Source organism: Pleurodeles waltl, chromosome 10 (assembly GCF_031143425.1).
Source record: "Pleurodeles waltl isolate 20211129_DDA chromosome 10, aPleWal1.hap1.20221129, whole genome shotgun sequence".
NCBI lineage: Eukaryota > Metazoa > Chordata > Amphibia > Caudata > Salamandridae > Pleurodeles > Pleurodeles waltl.
In genome coordinates this window covers 449,227,355-449,249,743 of record NC_090449.1, presented here as the reverse complement: position 1 = coordinate 449,249,743, position 22,389 = coordinate 449,227,355, and the positions used below count along the sequence as shown (strand labels likewise).

At 52.8% G+C, this 22,389-nt stretch overlaps 1 protein-coding gene across 6 annotated transcripts in view; it reads left to right on the top strand.

The window, feature by feature from the left end:
* Nucleotides 1–22,389, top strand: part of LOC138261605 (zinc finger protein 605-like) — a 396,374-nt gene that overhangs the window by 173,279 nt on the left and 200,706 nt on the right. The gene's annotated exons all lie outside the window — the stretch shown is intronic.

Sequence of the window (22,389 nt, the reverse complement as noted above, 5' to 3'; positions counted from 1 at the left end):
GTAAGTAAAAAAATAAATTCCAACATCTATAACTATATACACAGATGTAAATTGTCCTGTCCAAATTGGGTTCCAGTCATTGTACGTGGGCCAATGGGCCTCAACACATGGGCAAAGCCATAGAAAAACTACAGGCACCTCAGGGGGAAGGGAAGGGGAGGCACCTCAGCCACATGAGTCCACGACGCCAGATCCACGAGGGGCCTCCATGCCCACTGTGCCATCCTGGGGAGTGCAAAGCCACAGTCTCACAAGTCTCTACAATGGGTGGCTTGCCCACTGTGCCATCCTGGGGAGTGCAAAGCCACAGTCTCACAAGTCTCTACAGTGGGTGGCTTGCCCACTGTTACATCCTGGGGAGTGCAAAGTCACAGTCTCACAAGTGGATTACAGACTCCACTGGTTCTGGAGGAGGCATGGTGCCCAGAGTGCTTCGTGCAGCCCTGCCCGACACAGATGCGGGCCTGCCCCTTCTGCCAATGGGCCAGCGGTGCTTGAGACGGCGGTGCCCAGCGGAGCGGTGCTTGAGATGAAGGGCCCAGCGGAGCGGTGCAGAGACGGCGGTGCCCAGCGGAGCGGTGCAGAGACGGCGGTGCCCAGCGGAGCGGTGCAGAGACGGCGGTGCCCAGCGGAGCGGTGCAGATACGGCGGTGCCCAGCGGAGCGGTGCTTGAGATGAAGGGCCCAGCGGAGCGGTGCTTGAGATGAAGGGCCCAGCGGAGCGGTGCTGGAGATGAAGGTCCCAGCGGAGCGGTGCTGGAGATGAAGGTCCCAGCGGAGCGGTGCTGGAGATGAAGGGCCCAGCGGAGCGGTGCTTGAGATGAAGGGCCCAGCGGAGCGGTGCTTGAGATGAAGGGCCCAGCGGAGCAGTGCAGAGACGGCGGTGCCTAGCGGAGCGGTGCTTGAGTTGAAGGGCCCAGCGGAGCGGTGCAGATACGGCGGTGCCCAGCGGAGCGGTGCTTGAGATGAAGGGCCCAGCGGAGCGGTGCTTGAGATGAAGGGCCCAGCGGAGCGGTGCTTGAGATGAAGGGCCCAGCGGAGCGGTGCTTGAGATGAAGGGCCCAGCGGAGCGGTGCAGAGACGGCGGTGCCCAGCGGAGCGGTGCTGGAGATGAAGGGCCCAGCGGAGCGGTGCTTGAGATGAAGGGCCCAGCGGAGCGGTGCTTGAGATGAAGGGCCCAGCGGAGCGGTGCTTGAGATGAAGGGCCCAGCGGAGCGGTGCTTGAGATGAAGGGCCCAGCGGAGCGGTGCTTGAGATGAAGGGCCCTGTTCAGCGGTGCTTGAGATGAAGGGCCCTGTTCAGCGGTGCTTGAGATGAAGGGCCCTGTTCAGCGGTTCTTGTCTTGAAGGGCCCTGTTCAGCGGTTCTTGTCTTGAAGGGCCCTGTTCAGCGGTTCTTGTCTTGAAGGGCCCTGTTCAGCGGTTCTTGTCTTGAAGGGCCCTGTTCAGCGGTTCTTGAGACGCCGGTGCCCTGTTCAGCGGTGCCTGTCTTGAAGGGCCCTGTTCAGCGGTGCCTGTCTTGAAGGGCCCTGTTCAGCGGTGCCTGTCTTGAAGGGCCCTGTTCAGCGGTGCTTGTCTTGAAGGGCCCTGTTCAGCGGTGCTTGTCTTGAAGGGCCCTGTTCAGCGGTGCTTGTCTTGAAGGGCCCTGTTCAGCGTGCTTGTCTTGAAGGGCTCTGTTCAGCGGTGTTGTGTCTTGAAGGGCCCTGTTCAGCGGTTCTTGACATGTGTCTCCAGGGCACCATATCCGGCCAATATATGGAGTTCACTCGCCATCCGACTTCTCGCTTGCGGGGCCCTCCTGTGCTGGAGTCCCTGGCCCGTGGGTGTCCACCTTCACACCCGGAATGGGGCTGGTGGGGCCTTCCTGGGCAGCTCACCTGCTGCCGGACTTGTCGGCTGTGCTGCCCTTGCCATCCTTCCGTGATTCTCTGTGGCCCTTGCCTCCCTTTGTAAATGTGCCAGGTGGCACCCCACTTCCTGCTGGTGCCAGGGTAGTGCCTTTGGAGGCTGCCGTCTCTGCCCTCTCGCGCCGGGCCTTGCCTTTCTTGGTTTTCTTCCCAGGGGGTGGGCTGGCTGTCCCTTTACTGCTGGCCGATGTAGCTGCCCTTGAAGGTGGTGGCCTCCAATATCCTTGTACTATGGTCCTTGTAGGTCCAGGGGTTGTGGTGGCTGAGGTTCTGATTGGACTCTACAAGATAGAGGGGGTGGGTCAGGTGATGGAAAGAGGTTAATTTTTGACAGGAAAACTTTTTAGGAGCAGTGGGAAGGCTAGGTGCAGTGGGTATGGGAGTGGAGGAAGAGGATGTGGATGTAGAAGAGTCAAGTGTGGTGTCTTTGGGTGCAGGTGCTTGTGACAGAGGCTGTCGTGAGGTGGATGGCTGTTGGGTGGGTGGCTGCCTGCGTTTGTGTGGTTTGGAAGAGGGGGTGACAGACACACTGGGAGAGGACACAGGGGACGTGTAAATGGCAGTGGGGGTGGTGACTGCACGTGTGCGGAGTGTTCTGGTGGGTGTGCTGGTGATGGACGTAGTGGCTGATGATGTTGTGCATGCAAGTGTGAGTGGAGACGTCACAGGGAGGGAGGAGGGAGGAGGGAGACGAGGAGGAGGGGGACACAGAGGAGGCAGTGGCTGTTGGTATGTCTGCATGTGGCTGTTGCTTGTGTGAATGCTTGTGTGATGTGTGGTGCTTATGTCTGGATGAGCTGCCCTTGGGTGTTCAGGTGTGTGCAGGCTGGTCTGTAGGTGTGTCTGGGATAGGCAGAGGAACAGGGGAGTGGGACTGGGTGAAAGAAGTTGGAGGAGGGAGGCAGGAGACAGGGACAATGGCTGCCGTCAGTGCTGAGGCCAGAGCGTTGAACGATCGCTGATGGGCAGCCTGACCCGAATGAATGCCCTCCAGGTATGCATTGCTCCGGTGCATCTCCCTTTCTACCCCCTGGATGGCATTCAAAAGGGTAGACTGCCCAACAATGAGCGTCCTGAGGAGGTCAATGACTTCCTCACTGAGGGCAGCAGGGGTAACTGGGGCAGGGCCTGAGGTGCCTGGGGCGAAGGAGATGCCCGCCTTCGTGTGCGAGCGGGCACGGGGCGAACGCTGAGGGGCTGCTTGGAGGGCGGAGCTGGTGCGCTGGGTGGCGGCTGTACCTGTTGTTGCGGTGGGCACGGATGTTGCCGCCACCACAAGGGAGCTCCCTTCCGAGGACGTGTCTGTGTCGCTGATGTCTCCACGTGTCCCCGTTGTGGAGCTCCCCTCGCCCTCTGTCTCACTGGTGAACTCCGAGTCGGTTGCATGGCCCTCCAGGGCCATGTGAGATGCAGCTCCCTCGTGCTCCAATGCCACTTCTCCTCCGCCTGATGATGCTAATGCACACATGAACAGGAAGAGCAGCAAAAAGGGGGGGGGAGGGGAATAAAGACATGTTGAGTGCATGCATTGGCAACACAGTTGGCGGAGAGGACAGACACAGAAGCCCCCTGCACTACGCCGCGCACTTGGGGTACACTACTCAATCATTGGGACTTGGCCTGCAAGCCTATGGACGACAACTGCACACGTAGATGACACAGGGCCATGGATAGCTGTACTTGGCACCCTACAGAGGTGGGGGGCGGGGGCACAGGGCCATGCCTTACGGAGGGGCCTAGCCTACAGAAATCGCCCTGGCCTAGGGATACCCACAGCCCTCCTCCCCCACCCAGACACCTCCACTGCGCGCTAAGATAGCAGAATGTGCTGGTACTCACCCCCTTGTGTCTGCTGTGATGTCCTCACGCGCCCATCCAAATCTGGGTAGGCCACCGCCAGGATCCGAGACATCAGGGGGGTCAATTGACGAGTGGCACCCCTCCTACGATGGGAGGCCATCCCCAGCAGAGCCTCAGCGGTCTTCCTGCTCCCGCGGCGGATGTCCTCCCACCTCTTGCGGCAGTGGGTGCCCCGTCTGTTGTGGACCCCCAGGGTCTGGACGTCCTTGGCGATGGCACGCCAAATGTCGATTTTCTGATGGGCGCTGACCTATGTGACATGTACAGGGGGAGAAATAACATTATTATAATTTTCTGCATGCTCGATGTGAGTGGCCCCCCATCCCCACCCTTGCCATGTGGCACATGCTCTCATCCGTCGTTTGATGCATGCCTGAATCGCTCCCCTCCCCACCATCTTTCATCCACCCGACTCAACACAGGCATTGCCCCCAAAGCATGCTCCCAGTGTACTTACCTGTTGGTCTGGAGGACCGTAGAGTAGCGCATACTGGGGGAGGACCCCATCCACGAGTTTCTCCAATTCTTCAGAAGTGAAGGCAGGGGCCCTTTCCCCAGTCGCAGCAGCCATTGTATCTTCCAGACCGAGGTCACAGCAGCACTTGCAGTATAGGTCCTCTCCTGTGGAAGATCAGGTCTCGAGTGATTAAGCAGATAGAAAATGGCGGTCACGTCCGTGGCGGTGCGTACCGCGGCGGTGCGTCCCGCGACCGCCGGCGCACTTCGTCATTGGCTCCTGAAACGCATAGGGTTCAATGTTAACCAATGCGGCTTTGCGCCGCGGTCTCCGACCGCCTACCGCCACATGGTGCCACGCCAGCACATTGACCTCACATCCCATTGTCGCACTTCACAGGTCAGGCAGCCGCCATTTCAAGGGCCCACATGGCTTAATTTCTACTGCGTCACACATGCCTAAGCCTTGCATCGACACTCATACAAGCCATTCAATGCATAGAGAATCGTGTACTGTGCAAGCTGTGGTTACGTACCTGTGGGTTGATTGACTCTGTGCTCGCTGTTGTCCTTCCTAGGCACCGTCTGCTGGGACTTGCGAGGAGATGGAGGAATGTTCCCGTGTACAGACCGCTGGTGGACCTGTCAACAATGGAGGAACGACATGTCATTCTGACATACAGGCTTGACCGAGCCACTATACAGGAACTGTGTGCCCAGCTGGAGGCAGACCTGATGTCACCCTTCCGCCAACCCACAGGGATCCCCCCTCTAGTGCAGGTGCTGTCAGTACTCCATTTTTTGGCAAGTGGGTCATTTCAAACAACAGTGGCCATTTCATCAGGGATGTCTCAGCCTATGTTTTCCAAGGTGTTGTCCAGAGTGTTGTCTGCCCTGCTCAAACACATGCAGAGATACATCGTTTTCCCTGAGGTAGGGATTTGCCTACAGTGAAGGGTGATTTCTATGCCCTTGGACATATTCCCAACATCATTGGTGCCATTGATGGGACACATGTGGCTTTGGTACCCCCCCAGTGAAAGTGCACAGGTGTACAGGAACAGAAAAAGTTATCATTCCATGAATGTCCAGGTGGTCTGTTTGGCTGACCAGTACATCTCCCATATAAATGCCAAGTTCCCTGGGTCAGTGCATGACGCGTACATCATGCGAAATAGCAGCATCCCTTATGTGATGGAACAACTACGGAGACACCGTGTGTGGCTAATTGGTGACTCAGGTTACCCCAACCTGTCGTGGTTACTGACCCCAGTGAGGAATCCCAGGACAAGGGCAGAGGAATGCTACAATGAGGCCCATGGGCGAACTAGGAGGATTATAGAACGAACCTTCGGCCTCCTGAAGGCCAGGTTTAGGTGCCTGCATATGACAGGTGGATCCCTAATGTACTCACCAAAGAAGGTGTGCCAGATCATCGTGGCCTGCTGTATGCTTCACAACCTGGCTTTGTGCCGCCAGGTGCCTTTTCTGCAGGAGGATGGTCCAGACAGTGGTGTTGTAGCAGCTGTGGAGCCTGCGGAGAGTGAAGAGGAGGAAGACGAAGAGGACGACACAGACAACAGGGACACAGTGATACAGCAGTATTTTCAATAACACACAGGTAAGACTCAACACCGGCATTTTACATTTACTTACAGTCTCCTGCCTCTCTACTGTCTCTCCTTTTCACCCAATGTATGCTAACAGAGTTGTGACTTTCCCTTCCAATTTCAGAGATGTGGGCCCCACTGCGTGACCTCTGCTTTGTTTGCCCATGGGCTACAGCTGTGTGACAGTGGTATGTTGTCATCACAATGTAACTGGTCATTTTGGCACGTTTATGTCTAATACATATTTTCAAAAATACAGGCAGACTCCAGATTATTTGTGTGCAATAAGTGTGTTTATTATAGTGCTCAATTTTGGGACATGGTTGAAAATCGGTGATGGGTGATGGTGGAGGAATGTCCATGGCAGAGTCCAGATTCTCAGTCTCACAGGTGCATTGTCCATATGCCTGTGGAAGGTGGAGCAGGGGCAGTTTAAGGTTGGACAGGGTGACAATGTGGGACAGTGGGATGACATCAGGGGGTATCCTTTCCTGGCGGGGGTCTTGGCATCCTACTCTGTCTTCTTCCGAGATCTCAGGACCCGCTTGCGGGGTGGTTCATCTTCTGCAGGAGGTGGGGTTCTGGTGGCCGGTTGTTCCTGTGTCGGGGCCTCCTGTCCACTAGCGCCGGCGGAGGTGGTAGCCTGTTCCTGGTCCATGCTAGTGACAGGGGCCATTTGTGGTGCCACATGGTCCCGCAATGTGGTGACAATCTGGTTGAGAGCCACAACTAATGTTTCTCAGTTCTTCCCTGAACCCCATAAACTGTTCCTCCTGCAGTACCTGGATCTCCTGGAACCTGGCCAGGACCGTCGCCATCGTCTCCTGGGAGTGGTGGTATGCTCCCATGATGGAGGTGAGGGCCTCGTGGAGAGTGGGTTTCCTGGGCCTGTCCCCCCCCCTGTCGCACAGCAGCCCTCCCAGTTCCCCTGTTTCCCTGGGCCTCTGTCCCCTGGACCGTGTGTCCACTACCACTGCCCCCAGGTCCCTGTTGTTGGGGTGGTGGGTTAACCTGGGTGCCCTGTAGTGGTGGACACACCGCTGATTGACGTGTCCTGGAGACAGAGGCATGGGCCCGCTGGGTGGGTGCTGTGCTGGTGTTCCCAGAGGGGGGTAGGTCTGCTGTAGCCTGTGGCTGTCTGAGGGGAACCGACTGTCCTGAGGTCCCCGATGGGCCGGGCTGGTCATCTGGGTCCAGGGAGACAGAGCTGCTGTCATCACTGGGGGCCTCTTCTGGGGGTGGGATGGACATTTCTGGACCCTCCTGGGCGGTGTGGTGGCGTTCGGGTCCTGCAGGGGTATAAGAGTATGGTTATTGCTTCTGTGTGTGCCATAGCGTGCAATGGGTGGGTGCCCGTGTACCCCAGTGCTGGCATTCCTTTGTGGGGGCTGTTGTGACGGCGGTTTGTGGGGGAGATGGGTATGTGCAGTGGGCATGCTTAGGTGATGGCTGTCGATGGTTTGTGGTGGCATGCAGGGTTTGGTGTTGGGATGGGTGGGTTGTGATGGTGAGACATTAGCAATGAGGATGTGTGATGGTGGTGGGGGGGGAGAGTGGGGGTATGAGTTGGCATGCTGGTGGGGTGGGGGGGATGAAGTAGTGAAGATGAGACTTACCAGAGTCCATTCCTCTGCCTACTCCTGCGAGGCCCTCAGGATGCAGGATGTTCAAGACCTGTTCCTCCCATGTTCTAAATTCTGGGGGTTGAGGTGGGGGTCCGCCGCCAGTCCGCTGCACCGCGATGTTGTGCCTGGATACCATGGAACGCACCTTCCCCCGTAGGTCGTTCCACCGCTTCCTGATGTCGTCCCGATTTCATGGATGCTGTCCCACAGCGTTGACCCTGTCCACTATTCTTTGCCATAGCTCCATCTTCCTGGCAATGGTGGTGTGCTGCACCTGTGTCCCGAAGAGCTGGGGCTCTACCCGAACTATTTCCTCCACCATGACCCTGAGTTCTGCGTCTGAGAACCTGGGGTGTCTTTGGGGTGCCATGGGGTGGTGTGGATGAGGTGTGGGGTGGTGTTTGCGGTGATGAGTGTGGTGAGTGTAGTGGTGTGTGGTGTTTTGTGCGTGGTTGTTGTGTGGGTGATGGTGTAGTGTGCTTCTGTGTGATGGTGTTCTCTATTCTGTGCTGTCTCTCTCTGGGCTTCGTCTCTGATTTGTGGTTGTAGGGGTTTGTGGGTGATGTGGGTGTGTGTTTTATAGTTAATTGGGTGTGTGGGAGTGTTGTGTGTATGTGTCTCAGGTGTGTGTATTTCAAATTGTCCAATGTGGCTGTGTTTTGGAGCTGTATGTGTATTTTGAGCGCAGCGGTGTGTACCGCCAATAGAATACCGCGGTTGAAAGACCGCCGCGTGGATTTGTGGGTCGTAAGGGCATGGGCGTATTTCTGTTGGCGTGACGGTTTGGTCTTCGCCAGTTTAACGCTGGCCGTTGGTGTGGCGGACTTTTGTGGATGTTGGGTTTTTGGCGGTTTGCCTCTTGAGGGTCAGAATGACCGTGGCGGTTTACAGTGACCCCGGCGGTGTTGTGGCGGCTTTCTGACCGGCTGTAAGCGCCTTTTACCGCCGAGGTCAGAATGACCCCCTTAGACTTACTGCACTGCCTCTGATTTCTCCTCGGGAATAAAGAGACAGTCCTTTTAACGAATGTGTGTGCTATGCACTCTTTTCTCAGCGTGCTCTGGTGTACCGATATAGAACAATTCTCTCGAGCTTACAAATTATGGTTTTGCTGCAATCCTGCTGTAACATGTACTTAGCCATCAAAGTAAACCCTCACTACACCAGTTTGTGTGGTGCCACGCTGCACGGTGATGTGCACACCATTTGTACACGCTGAGGAGTACGGCCTTGTGCTTTCACACGTTTGAAGTGCATGTTTGAAACACTTCTGGCACAAGGGTTCTGCATTCTGTGACACGCACACATATACCCATTGTCAAGTTTGCTTGTCAACAAGTGCCAATCTGTGACACGCACACACGTCAATATAGAGTATTTCACTTTTGGAATATTTTCAAGTAATCTGTGACACCCATACAAGAAGTATTGTCATGATTGGATGTCGTTTTACGGCCATTACAGGTGCCACTGAAAGCTTCGGAAAACATATGCTAGAAGCATGCAGTCACAACCTTGAGATGGCTGTCACCATGTTCCTGGATGGCGGTGGAATAGCAGAGGAACCGAGTACAAGCTCTGCTGGCACCTCCACTGTTAGGCCTGTTGCAGAGTAGGTGTTCATTCTAATAACTCTTCACATTGGCCTATTCCTTGCTTGGCAGTCAAACACATTGTGAAATGTATTCCCACACCCGAAAGGATGCTGCATTGGTGTTGGTTTTAATTTTGTTTTTTACTGAATGACTAGGAATTTTTATGCATATATATTTTTTGATAATGTCCGAGTGTCAGTCTGAGTGATTGAATGTATAATACCTACTAAGCTTTTGGAAATTGCATGTCTCATAATTCTGACAAGGAATGCTCCTCCCACTCACTGCCTTCGCTTTCTTTGCGAAAATTGCAAAATAAAGCAGGATGTCTCCGCCTCCTTTACCAAGCGTATTTAGCCTTTGGTGCCAGCAGTTAGCAGCATTTGCGTACAGCTCAATTCTTCATTTAGAACTAAGGTTTTATGTCTCATACTTCTCCTGATTAGTGAAAGCGATAGTTTGCTTAACCTCATTTCCGATGGTCCATTTCTCTGTATATGTTTGGGAGTGATTAATGGCTAACATCCTTATCTTTAAAGTGATCTCATCGCAATAAGGGTCTTGGAGGCAGATGTCTTTTTACTGTCCTCTTTCACGGTAGAAATTCAGAGCACCTATAAACAAAGTTTTTAATTGTAACTGTGTCCTTGAAAAAAGTTGCATACGGTTTTGTTTGGACTTTCACTAACCCCCAGTTGTTGTTTTCATTGTTAATCTGCTCTGACTTTTAAGCACCAGCTTGTATTTCTCTTGCTATTTCTTCTCTTGTTTATCTGAAGGCGCTGTTCAGTATGTGCTTTTCCTAGGGGTGTTAAGGGGGTATACTATATTTTTTTTAACTTGGGTAGTTGTTTTCTTGTCCCTACGGACTTGGAAGTGCCATAGCAGTTCCCATTTGCACAAAGGTATTATTCTCTACAATAGTAGAGAGCGTAATAGAAACTTGGTCCTGTTAATTTATTTTGCACTATTTGGAGGGGGAAATAGCCAGAGATTTTGGTTTGCAGACATTTATGGATGGGCTCCTGTTTGTACTCTTACACACACTTGCATATTGTCACAGGTGCCCACACTCACTCGGTCAGTGGCACACACCTTTGTACTCAATCGCACTCACACACACTCCCCCACCTGTTCACAATCACACATTCACTTAACTACCCACTAAACCACAGACGCTTGTACTGACTCTTTTACTCACTCAGCCTCCCACTCTGATTTATTCTCACTCACCCACTCTCACTCTTGCTTATTTCACTGACATGCACATTCTGGTACATGTGTAGTTATGATAATTGTTGGATTTCTACTAAAATGCTATTCGATGCCTTAATAACCAATTAATTGGTTAGTTGGGCTCAATTGCGTGTATGTTCAGAGTTCTGTCTTAATGTGCGCAGCATGTTGGCACTGCTTTTGTGAATGCGTTGAGACCTACCTAAGTGGAATATCTTTTATATGTTTTGTGTTGAGTGTGTAAGTGGTGGTGTACGATGTGTGGGGTTTGCATGTTCTAACTGATTATGATAATTTAGGAACTATTCTACTTATAATCTTCTTTATTAACTGGCACACATAACAAGCCTCTCAGGTCTAATATACCAAGGCAGAAAAGGTGAAAAAACCTTTTCTGACACATCACAACTTACCATAACTGTTCCTCATCATCACTCTCTGTGTTGGTCAGTATGCCCTACTCCTAAACGTTGACAAAAAAAGAGAAAACTCTCTGGGCAAGCGGCAGTGAAGTGGGGAGAGATGGAACTGAAGGGGAGAGAAAGGGCAAGGGAAAAGGATGACGATGAAATGGGTTTTGTGAAGCGTGCAGCTACTCAGAAGATATCCAGGTGCTAATGCAAGGGAGAAGATGACTAATTCTGAGAGAAGAGCCAAGTTCTCAGCTCCTTTTTAAACCACTTTTCTTATTCATTTGACTGAGATCAAGGGGAAGTTTGTTCCAGACTGAGGTGCCAAGATAGGAAAAAGAGCAACCCCTTATGTTAGAGTGGCAGATCATGGATATTAGGGCCAGTGCCCTCTTAGAAGAACTCAACTTTCTGTTAGGGAGAGATGACTGTGAAAGGTAGCTAAGCCCAGATTAATGCAGAGCTCTGTGGTTCCACACTATAGAGTTTTACACAGGATGCAGCTGTTCACTTGGAGCCAAGGTAAGAAGAGAAGATGTGAAGAAATCTGAGCTGTCAGCGAAAACTGAAGAATCAAGCGAACAGCTGCCTTTTGTACTAGTTGTAACCTATTTACTAAGTACTGAGGGAGACCAAAATACAATTTATTTGCATAATTCAGTCAAGTCATAATGAGTGCAAAAATTGTTTTCCTGGCTGGGAGGGAAGGAAGGTGCAGAAACTTTTTGTAGTACGTAGCAGGACAAAGCAGGTCCTATCCATTGGATTGCTTTGATTTTGAAAAGACAGTTGGTTGTCAAACTTCACCCAATGTTTTTTAACCACTTCGGATTGGGGGCCTAGCAGGGGAGCTCCATCTGGCCAAAAAAATCTGCCTATCTTTTGAAAAGTTGCTGCCAAGGAAGAGAAACTCAGTCTTATCCGCATTGCACTTTAGCTGATTCATAGACTGCGACTTCAAGACTACAGTTAGACTAAGTTTAATAGAATCGGATGTGATATCTTTTCTTTTCCTAAAGGAGAAAAAGGAAAACGTGACAGCTGACTTATGGGAGATTTAAAAGGTGCTTCCATCCCACCTTACAACATGAAATGTCTCTGCCACATCCCATAACACAACCAACTTGGTGCAGGATGAAGACCTGCACAAGAAAAATGCATCCTGCAATGTATCCAATGAGTATAGGCATCTGGTCATATAGGAAAACCAGGAGTATCAGTTGTGGTCCCTTTTAATATGCACACTGCAGTGACTCTGTGCACTGTGTCCTTTACTGGACATTAATGGCCCGGTACCAGGCCACTAGGACATCACCACTGGGGACACTGAGCCAGCACTCAAGACTTTTGCAGCATACATCCTAGGTCTTTGGCGGGAGGGTTTATCTGTTTCAGTAAACATTTGTGTTATCAATTACACCTTTTATTCTGGGTCTCACTAATGTTTGGGGTGAGAGTGCTAATTCTAACATTGGTACCTCGTGTTGTTTCAGGGCAGGTTTGTGATAGTTTGGCATTTGTTAAAACCCCGGGGTCCAAGCTCTCCAGAAGATCCCGAGTTGACCTGAGTCAAGCCCCAAAGAATAACTCTCATCATAGGGCCATCATTATCAGAAATCTAGTTGCCTATCCTTTATACACTATGTAGGAAAGTACCATCTTGCCTGGCATGTTACCCCCATATTTCACTGTATATATGTTGTTTTAGTCTGTGCCACTGGGACCCTGCCAGGCAGGGCCCCAGTGTTCATAAGTATGTGCCCTGTATGTGTTCCCTGTGTGATGACTAACTGTCTCACTGAGGCTCTGCTAACCAGAACCTCAGTGGTTATGCTCTCTCTGCTTTCCAAATTTGTCACTAGCAGGCTAGTGACTAAAATTACCAATTCACATTGGCATACTGGTACACCCATATAATTCCCTAGTATATGGTACTGAGGTACCCATGGTATTGGGGTTCCAGGAGATCCCTATGGGCTGCAGCATTTCTTTTGCCACCCATAGGGAGCTCTGACAATTCTTACACAGGCCTGCCAGTGCAGCCTGAGTGAAATAACGTCCACGTTATTTCACAGCCATTTACCACTGCACTTAAGTAACTTATAAGTCACCTATATGTCTAACCTTCACCTATTGAAGGTTGGGTGCAAAGTTACTTAGTGTATGGGCACCCTAGCACTAGCCAACGTGCCCCCACATCGTTCAGGGCAAATTCCCCAGACTTTGTGAGTGCGGGGACACCATTACTTGCGTGCACTGTACATAGGTCACTACCTATGTACCACGTCACAATGGCAACTCCGAACATGGTCATGTAACATGTCTAAGATCATGGAATTGTCACCCCAATGCCATTCTGGCATTGGGGGGACAATTCCATGATCCCCCGGATCTCTAGCACAGAACCTGGGTACTGCCAAATTGCCTTTCCGGGGTCTCCACTGCAGCTGCTGCTGCTGCCAACCCCTCAGACAGGTTTCTGCCCTCCTGGGGTCCAGGCAGCCCTGGCCCAGGAAGGCAGAACAAAGGACTTCCTCTGAGAGAGGGTGTAACACCTCTCCCTTTGGAAATAGGTGTGAAGGCTGGGGAGGAGTAGCCTCCTCCAGCCTCTGGAAATGCTTTGATGGGCACAGATGGTGCCCATCTCTGCATAAGCCAGTCTACACCGGTTCAGGGATCCCCCAGCCCTGCTCTGGCGTGAAACTGGACAAAGGAAAGGGGAGTGACCACTCCCCTGACCTGCACCCACCCCGGGGGAGGTGCCCAGAGCTCCTCCAGTGTGTTCCAGACCCCTGCCATCTTGGAAACAGAGGTGTTTGTGGCACACTGGACTGCTCTGAGTGGCCAGTGCCAGCAGGTGACGTCAGAGGCTCCTTCTGATAGGCTCTTTCCTCTCTTGGTAGCCAGTCCTCCTTCCTAGGTAGCCAAACCTCCTTTTCTGGCTATTTAGGGTCTCTGCTTTGCGGATCTCACCAGATAACGAATGCAAGAACTCATCAGAGTTCCTCTGCATCTCCCTCTTCACCTTCTGCCAAAGGATCGACCGCTGACTGCTCAGGACGCCTGCAAAACCGCAACAAAGTAGCAAGACGACTACTACCAACCTTGTATTGCTTCATCCTGCCGGCTTTCTCGACTGTTTCCAGGTGGTGCATGCTCTGGGGGTAGCCTGCCTCCTCTCTGCACCAGGAGCTCTGAAGAAATCTCCCGTGGGTCGACGGAATCTTCCCCCCTGCAACCGCAGGCACCAAAAGACTGCATCACTGGTCCTCTGGGTCCCCTCTCAGCATGACGAGCGTGATCCCTGGAACTCAGCAACTCCGTCCAAGTGACTCCCACAGTCCAGTGACTCTTCAGTCCAAGTTTGGTGGAGGTAAGTCCTTGCCTCCCCACGCTAGACTGCATTGCTGGGTACCGCGTGATTTGCAGCTGCTCCGGCTCCTGTGCACTCTTCCAGGATTTCCTTCGTGCACAGCCAAACCTGGGTCCCGACACTCTATTTTTTTTATAAAGATTTTTATTGTATTTTGAAAACAAAAAGGAAAATACACAACGAACATACAATACAGCAATACCTGAGAACACCAATTTCAATACCCCAGCGGTCTCAACACGATGTAGCATCTGCCACCTTGTCTCATTCGTTCTGTGGACCCGGGGACCTGGGAGGCCTACGGCCTCTCAGCAGTCTGAGTTAGGTTTTAAGTTTGTAAAGGTTTGAAGGATTCTGGAAATTGTGGCACCGTCATTATGACAATAGAGTAACTGACCGTCCCTCCTGATGCCATTTCCACGGGAGATCAGAGTCTTTTTCCCCCCTTTATTGTGGCCAATGTTCGATCTCCCCCACACACAGAGCAAGGACTTCAGCTATCGCTGCCCCATGGACATTGGGTGATTTTGTTCGGGGGTGTGTGGAGCTTCCTGTCCTCTTAGTTTAATCAGTCAGCCAGCAGACCCACCCATCTCCCCCATATTCTATTATATTTTTCAGGACACCCTCTCGCTTCATACACCAGTCTTTCGCATCCTGCCCACCAATCCACTCCTCGTCTCCACTTATTAAGGGTCGGCGCTTTTACGGCCTTCCAATGTGACATAATGTCCCTTTTTGCCACCAAGCAAGCTATTCCCAAGAACGTGCGACTCGATCTATTTAGCCCTGTCTCGCCCAGAGCCCCCAGTAAAAGTGGTGTTGGGGATACCTCCACCCTAGACTGCAGTACCTCGGAAACTTCCTTTATAACCGTCCTCCAGTACGACTCTATAACTGGGCAGGCCCAGACCATGTGGAAGAAATCAGCTCCTTGCTCAAAGCACCGGGGGCACTCGTCTGTGGGCCGAAGACTCGCCCGGTGGAGCCTCTTGGGGGTAAGATAAGCTGCGTGTAGGTAAAGGGATTGTAAAAACTGAAACCGTGTGGATATAGCTAGTGTTCGGGGAGCCATTAGTGCCTCTCTCCAGTCCAAATCCTCCATGGGACCCACCCATACCTCCCATTTCCGGCGAAGTTCCTCGAGGGGAGGGGATGCGTTAGCGAGGATAGATCGGTATATTTGGGAGGTTCCCCCTTTATTTAAGTGCCCCATCAAGATCGTAGCCTCAAGCTGGCTATACTCTGGGATGCTGTCTCCTGGTCGCACGTGTACCCTTAGGGCATGTCTGAGCTGTAGATATTTGTGAAGAGAGTATGTTTTCTGAAGTTCCTCATATGATCGAATGTGCGAGTTGCCCCAGACGTCGCCTAGCGTAGTTATCCCAATATTGTCCCAGCTCCGGAAGCCCTCCAGGGTGGAGACCTCCCCCAGCCATTTCCCCCGCCAAAGAGGTGTCTGGAGAGTTAGGCGATTCCACCACCCCGTGGCTCTCTGTGCAGTCCGCCATCCCATGAGGACCAGCTTGGTCACCTCTGGGGTGGATTTTAGAATCTCTCCTCCATACAGGGCGTTTAAAACCCCATTGTAACCCACCTCCTGAAGTTCCAGTCTGTACGCGGGATCGGTCCAACCCCCCGTTAGCCAGTCATTAATCACCAGTAGGTGCATAGCTAGGTAGTAGAAATAAATGTTGGACATCCCCAGTCCCCCTTCATAGACGTTTCTTTGACACGTAACTAAAGCCAGCTTGGGCCGTGAGCCGTGCCACAGAAATTGGCGTGCCGTAGTCTCGACCTCGTTGAACCATTTCCGAGGGATTAGGTGCAGAAAGTTTTGTAGCTGGTATAGGAATCTGGGGAGTACCATCATTTTGTATAGGGCTATTCTCCCCAGCGTATTGAGCGGTAGATTTTGCCAACTTTGAAGGTCTCTCCTGGAGTTTTTAAGGAGCGGTGTGATATTCAGCTCCCAAGCTAGCTCTGGGAGCAGAGCTATGTGGACGCCCAGATATTTAAAACTATTGCGGCGGATTGGGATGTTTTCCTGCCAGTTAACACAGTCTCTCGAGGGGTGTAGTGGGATCAGTAGGGATTTGTTGGTGTTTAGGGTAAGCCCTGAGGCTTGCGAGAAGAGCTCTAGGAGTTCCAGGACCCGCGGGCCGCTCATTGCCGGGTTGGAGAGGTAAAGGAGGAGGTCATCAGCATACAATGCCACTCTGTCCTCTGGTCCCGCCGGCCATGCCCAGCCTGATATCAGTGGGTCTTCTCTCAGTAATTTTGCCAGGGGCTCTACTGCCAGGGCGAAGAGTAACGGTGATAGAGGGCAACCCTGACGGGTCCCGCGACGGATAGGGAATGGATCGGATGTCACCCCGTTCACCTGAATACGGGCTGTCGGGTCGGAGTAAAGTAGTTTTACTAGGTTTCGGAATTTAGGTCCAAAACCGTTTTTCTTTAAAACGTGCTCTAAGTACATCCAGTCCACAGTGTCAAAGGCTTTTTCAAAGTCTATTAGCAGGAGAGCAAGGGGGGACTTGGACAAGGTGTCGCGTCGAGCTAGGGCATTATGTAACCTCCTAATGCAATGTCTGGTGCTGCGTGAGGGCATGAAGCCGCACTGTTCTGGATGTATCCGCGAGGGGAGCACTACCCTTAGCCTAGTGGGCAACAATGTCGAGAGCACTTTAATCTCCCCGTTTAGCAGGGAGATGGGTCTGTAGGCTGAACGGTCGGGCGCTGGTGGGCTAGTCTTCGGAATCACCACTATTGTGGCTTGGTCTATTTCTGCGGGGAAGCGGCCTTTTTCTGTTGCTTCGTTAAACATGGCGAGCAGGTGGGGACCTAGGATGTCCCCGCATTTGTTGTAGAGCTCGGCTGGAAAGCCATCCGGCCCAGGAGTTTTGCCCGATGCTAGCCCGGACATGGCCGTTGTTATTTCGGCCAAGATTATGGGTTCCTCCAGGATCTCCGTGGCAGCCTGCGGGATTTTGGTGAGGGTTATGTCGTCCAGTAGGGGAGATTCCCTTTCAATTGCGGGCGAGGGCACTCAGCGTATAGTTGGGTGTAGTATGAGGCAAAGCTCATAGCAATTTCCCGAGGGGTCTTCGCGATTGAGCCTGTCTCGTCCGCAACCTCTGGGACAACTCTGTCGGCTAGCGGTCGTGAGGCCAACCAATGCAGGAGTTTGCCATTTTTATCGCCCCATCCGTACACGCGAGCCGCCGATGTCCTCCATGTGTGCTTTGCGGCCTCAAACACCAGCTGTCTTATTTCTTCCCTAATCACCGCTAAACGCCTCAGGGCAGATGCTGATGCCACGTAGTCTCTGATTGCTCCAGGGCTAGGGCTTCGAGGGTTGTCACTTGTAAATCTCGTGGCCGTTCGCGAGTGCGCACACGGTACCTGGCATAGCCTCTGAGTGTGGCTTTACAAGCCGCCCAAACTATGCCCGGGGATTGTACGGATCCCAGATTTTGCGCAAAGTACTGGGTGAGGTGGTCTCTTATATCAAGAGTGAATTCGTTATTCTGTAGGTACCATGCATTCATGCGCCATATGGGACGCTGATTTGGGGCTATGTCTCCTATTCGGACTCGGACTGGAGAGTGATCCGAGACTCCCCGGGACAATATCTCAGCGCCAGTGACTCTAGGGACGTCCAGGGCGGGCATGAGCATAAGATCAATTCTTGCCTGAGAATGATGAGCCGCTGAGGTGTGTGTGTACTGTTGTGTTTTGGGGTGCCATGTCCTCCATACGTCACATAGGGCTAGACTTGCTACCCAACCATTTAATTTGGCTTCTCTCCCTACTCGGGTGGATGAGATAGGTCCGGACACGTCTACTTTAGGATCCAGGACCGAATTGAAGTCCCCTCCAATAAGTGTGAGCCCCTGTGGGAGGCCTATAATCGTCCGGCGGAGAGTTGATAAGGAGGTGTCAAAGCCAGTTGGGGGAGCGTATACACATACGAAGTTTATCGGTGATGCGTGCAGCATACCGGTCACTGTTACAAATCTTCCCTGTGGGTCTGATTGTGTGGCTGTAATCACTATGGGCAGAGAACGATGGAATAAGATGGCCACCCCTCTGGAACCTCTCGAGAAACCTGCGTGGAAAGCTTTGTCAAACCCTCCCCGTGCTAGGACAGGGCATTTGGTTTCCAATAGGTGGGTTTCCTGCAAGAGGACCACTGATGGGGCATACCTGCGCAGGGTGTTGAACACTGCTGATCTTTTGATTTTATCCAGGAGGCCATTAACATTCCAAGAGAGAATCTGTGTCAATGCGGGGACCGTGTGTGCCATAGTTGCATTATAGGAATTCGGGGACCTGACCAGGGGGCCAGGGATAGGCACCTTGAGTGGAAAGGATCTGTGCGGCGGGTGTGTGTATTGCTGTAGTAACTTGTCACAACCATATCACTAAGCCCTAACGTGAGCTCTAAACTCCCCAACTCCCCCCCACCCCATACTTCTACCTGTGAAGCATCTGTCGCCCTACTGCCCAACGGGGCCAACACTGCCGTACAGACTGCCATCGATTGGAGTGGTGGACCCCTCCTGTATGTCGGATCAATTGCAGTTGATTAATGTCCGTAATAAAGTTGTTGGGGTGCTTATCATGGTGTCGTCGTGGACGTGCAGCGCACCACTCATGTGGACGCCATCTAGATCTGTTAGTGCGGTCCATTGCAGGAGGAGCTCAGCACACAAAGACTAGAGTCAACCAAGTTCAGGAGACTGGCTCAGACGGTCCACTCGTTGCTCTTCTTTCGAGGTCTGTTCTCCAGATTGAACCGTTGGTCCCTCCCCCGGCGTGGGGGCCAGGGTCGGATCGTTATCCTCGACCGTTTGGGCGTAGGAGTTCTTCGGTCTCCCTCTTCTGGATCCGGTGCGTTTCCGACCTCTCCGCTCGATCGGTTGCGTGCTCGGGCGTACCCTCCGGAGGCTTCCAGATGAATCAATTGGACCCCTTCGGTTCCCAATGCCCTCTTCCGTCAGCCAGTCCCACGCCTCCTCAGGCGACTCGAAGAAGTGTGCTTTGCCGGCAAGAATTACTTTCAGGCGCGCTGGGAAGAGGAGCATGTAGGAGAGTTGCATCGCTCTCAGCTTTTGTTTCACCTGTTCATACGACCGCCGTTTGGTTTGGACCTCCCGAGTGTAGTCCGGGAAGACCAAATTTTTTTGATTGTCCCAGAGGAGGTCAGGGCAGCGCCTGGCTTCTCTGGGGATCGCATCGCGGTCTTTAAAGTTAAGGAAGTGTGCTATCATGGGCCTTCGTGGGCCGCCGGGGGGGGGCCGTGGGGCCAGGGCTCTATGCGCTCTTTCAATCGCGAACCAAGGTGAGAGAATGTTCTCCGGTATCCAGGATTTAATCCAGTTTTCTAGAAACTCAGTAGCTTTGCCATCTTCCGCTCCCTCCGGTACGCCCACGAAGCGTAGGTTGTTGCGCCTGGAGCGGTTCTCTGCGTCTTCCACTCTGCGGTGGAGTTCGCCGGTCCTAGTCTGCAGCTGAGCCTCCTTGGTTCTAAGGTCGGCCAAGTCATCTTCTGTCTGCGAGACACGGTTCTCCACCTCTGTAATGCGGCCCACCGCATTTGTAAGGTCTTGCCTTATGAGGCCCATCTCCTCCCTCACCTCACCAATCTTGGTTTCCACTGCCCGTTGCGACGTTTGAATTGCGAGAAGGATAGCACTAACCCCGTCTGCAGTCTGTTCATTAAGTGGAGCGTCCCCTCTGGTTCTGGGGACCGTTGGTGTGGTAAATTGGTCGATCCTCTGCTGGGATGGCTGCGCCTGCTTAGCGGCTCTATCTTTACCCATGTTGTCCGAGGGGCCAAGGAAATGCAGATGTGATCTGGTGGGAGCGGTGTGTAACTACGATACGGGTTGTGTGTCTCTTGTCCTGGCGGGCGGCCACCCCGGTGAGGGGGTTCTGGCCAGGCTCAGAACAGAGGTTGGCCACCAGGTCTTTCACTGGGATCACTTGTCCCCCACGTGGTATGTCCTAGGAGTTAAGGTTTGTCGGATTGTTCTGGGGCAGGAGTCCCACATCAGGTGATCCCAATTGTTGTCGTGGCGCACTCTTGGTGGGCCTATGGTGCTTGGTGCCCCCGCAGGCGCGGGACCGCGTCGACCCAGGGCCGCCCCCGGGCCAGCATCCCTCAGGGCCAATACTCCGCGGACCCCGGGCGGGGGTGGGGAGCTCACGAAGTTGTTTTTCTATCAGTTCGACATCCCCCCAGGTGCAGGCTCCAGGATTCTGGCACACGGATCCACCCGAGTCAGGCCCTTGTCTCCACTCCCTCCTCTGTTCTTGCTCCCGTGCCGGAGCAGGTGCGTTTTCGGCGTTTCACATTTCAGGGGGGGAGTCAGCAGATGGGGCGGGGAAGGGGACACCCCCTCTGGTCGCTGCCAAGGTCCAGCAGGCCCCCGGTTCCGGGTCGCAGGCCCAATCGACCCCTTCTTAGTGGTGTGTGATAATAGCTCTCGGGGCCCAGAGGGTGCGGGGTTCTGAGCGCGCTCCTCTACTCTTCCTACCTGAGGTCGCGCTGCCCAAGTCAATCAGTGCATCGGTGTTCGGGCTCCCGGCAACCGGTCCGCTGAGCCGGATTCACCCATCTTCAGCGCCGCCGTCCGCGCATGCGGTCTCCCGCTTGGCCCCTCATCGAGCGCGTTAGATGGTGCGGTGGCCCCGGGCGCTGCTCCGGCAGCCCCGGTCGGTCCCCGACGGTCGGGGTTGGTACGCCGCTCATCAGGCTGCCTCGGCCGGAGGGCGGTTCCTGCCCCTGCGCGGCCTGGTCCCCGGATCGGCTCCGCTCCCCAACGGCGGCAGGCAATCCTGCGCTCCGGATTTTGAGGTCTCGGAGTCAGGGGGCCTTCAAGACACCCCTCGGGTCCCGAATGGGACGAATAGGATCGTTTATGACAGTGGATTTGGGTGGATGACGGAGGGGTCCGGAGCACTCTTAGAGTGCGACCGCCATCTTGACCGGGTCCCGACACTCTAACCTGCAGTGCACAATCTTCTGAGTTGTCCTCCGGCGTCGTGGGACTCCCTTTTGTGACTTCGCGTGGACTCCGGTTCACTCTTCTTCCAAGTGCATGTTCAGGTACTTCTGTGGGTGCTGCCTGCTTCTGTGAGGGCTCCCTGACTTGCTAGGCGCCCCCCCTGTCTCCTCCTCCAAGTGGCGACATCCTGGTCCCTCCTGGGCCACAGCAGCACCCAAAAACCTCTACCGCGACCCTTGCAGCTAGCAAGGCTTGTTTGCGGTCTTTCTGCGTGGGAACACCTCTGCAAGCTTCATCGCGACATGGGACATCCATCCTCCAAAGGAGAAGTTCCTAGTCCTCTTCTTTCTTGCCGAACTCCAAGCTTCTTCCAACAGGTGGCAGCTTCCTTGCACCCTCAGCTGGCATTTCCTGGGCTCCTGCTCACTTTCGACACTGTCGCGACTATTGGACTTGGTCCCCTTGTCTTTCAGGTACTCAGGTCCGGAAATCCACTGTTGTTGCATTGCTGGTGTTTGTTCTTCCTGCAGAATCCCCCTATCACAAGTTCTGTGCTCTGTGGGGGTAGTAGGTGCACTTTACACCTACCTTTCAGGGTCTTGGGGTGGCCTATTTTTCTAACCCTCACTGTTTTCTTACAGTCCCAGCAACCCTCTACAAGCTCACATAGGTTTGGGGTCCATTCGTGGTTGGCATTCCACTTTTGGAGTATATGGTTTGTGTTGCCCCTATACCTATGTGCTCTTATTGCAATCTATTGTAACTTTACACTTCTTGCATTACTTTTCTTGCTATTACCTGCATAATTTTGTTTTGTGTACATATATCTTGTGTATATATCTTATCCTCATACTGAGGGTACTCACTGAGATACTTTTGGCATATTGTCATAAAAATAAAGTACCTTTATTTTTAGTACTTCTGTGTATTGTGTTTTCTTATGATATTGTGCATATGACACCAGTGGTATAGTAGGAGCTTTACATGTCTCCTAGTTCAGCCTAAGCTGCTTTGCCATAGCTACCTTCTATCAGCCTAAGCTGCTAGAAACACCTCTTCTACACTAATAAGGGATAACTGGACCTGGCGCAAGGTGTAAGTACCTCTGGTACCCACTAAAAGCCAGGCCAGCCTCCTACACACTATACTTATGTTGTGGAATGTATCTGTTTTTTGTGTGTAAATCTGCTTTTTAGTAAACCATTCACGTTTTAAAATAATTTTATTTTTCAAAAGTAAACTACTGTCTAGCTGTAGATATTATTGACTATAGCAAACTGAATTGACATTTTTAACACTCCCCC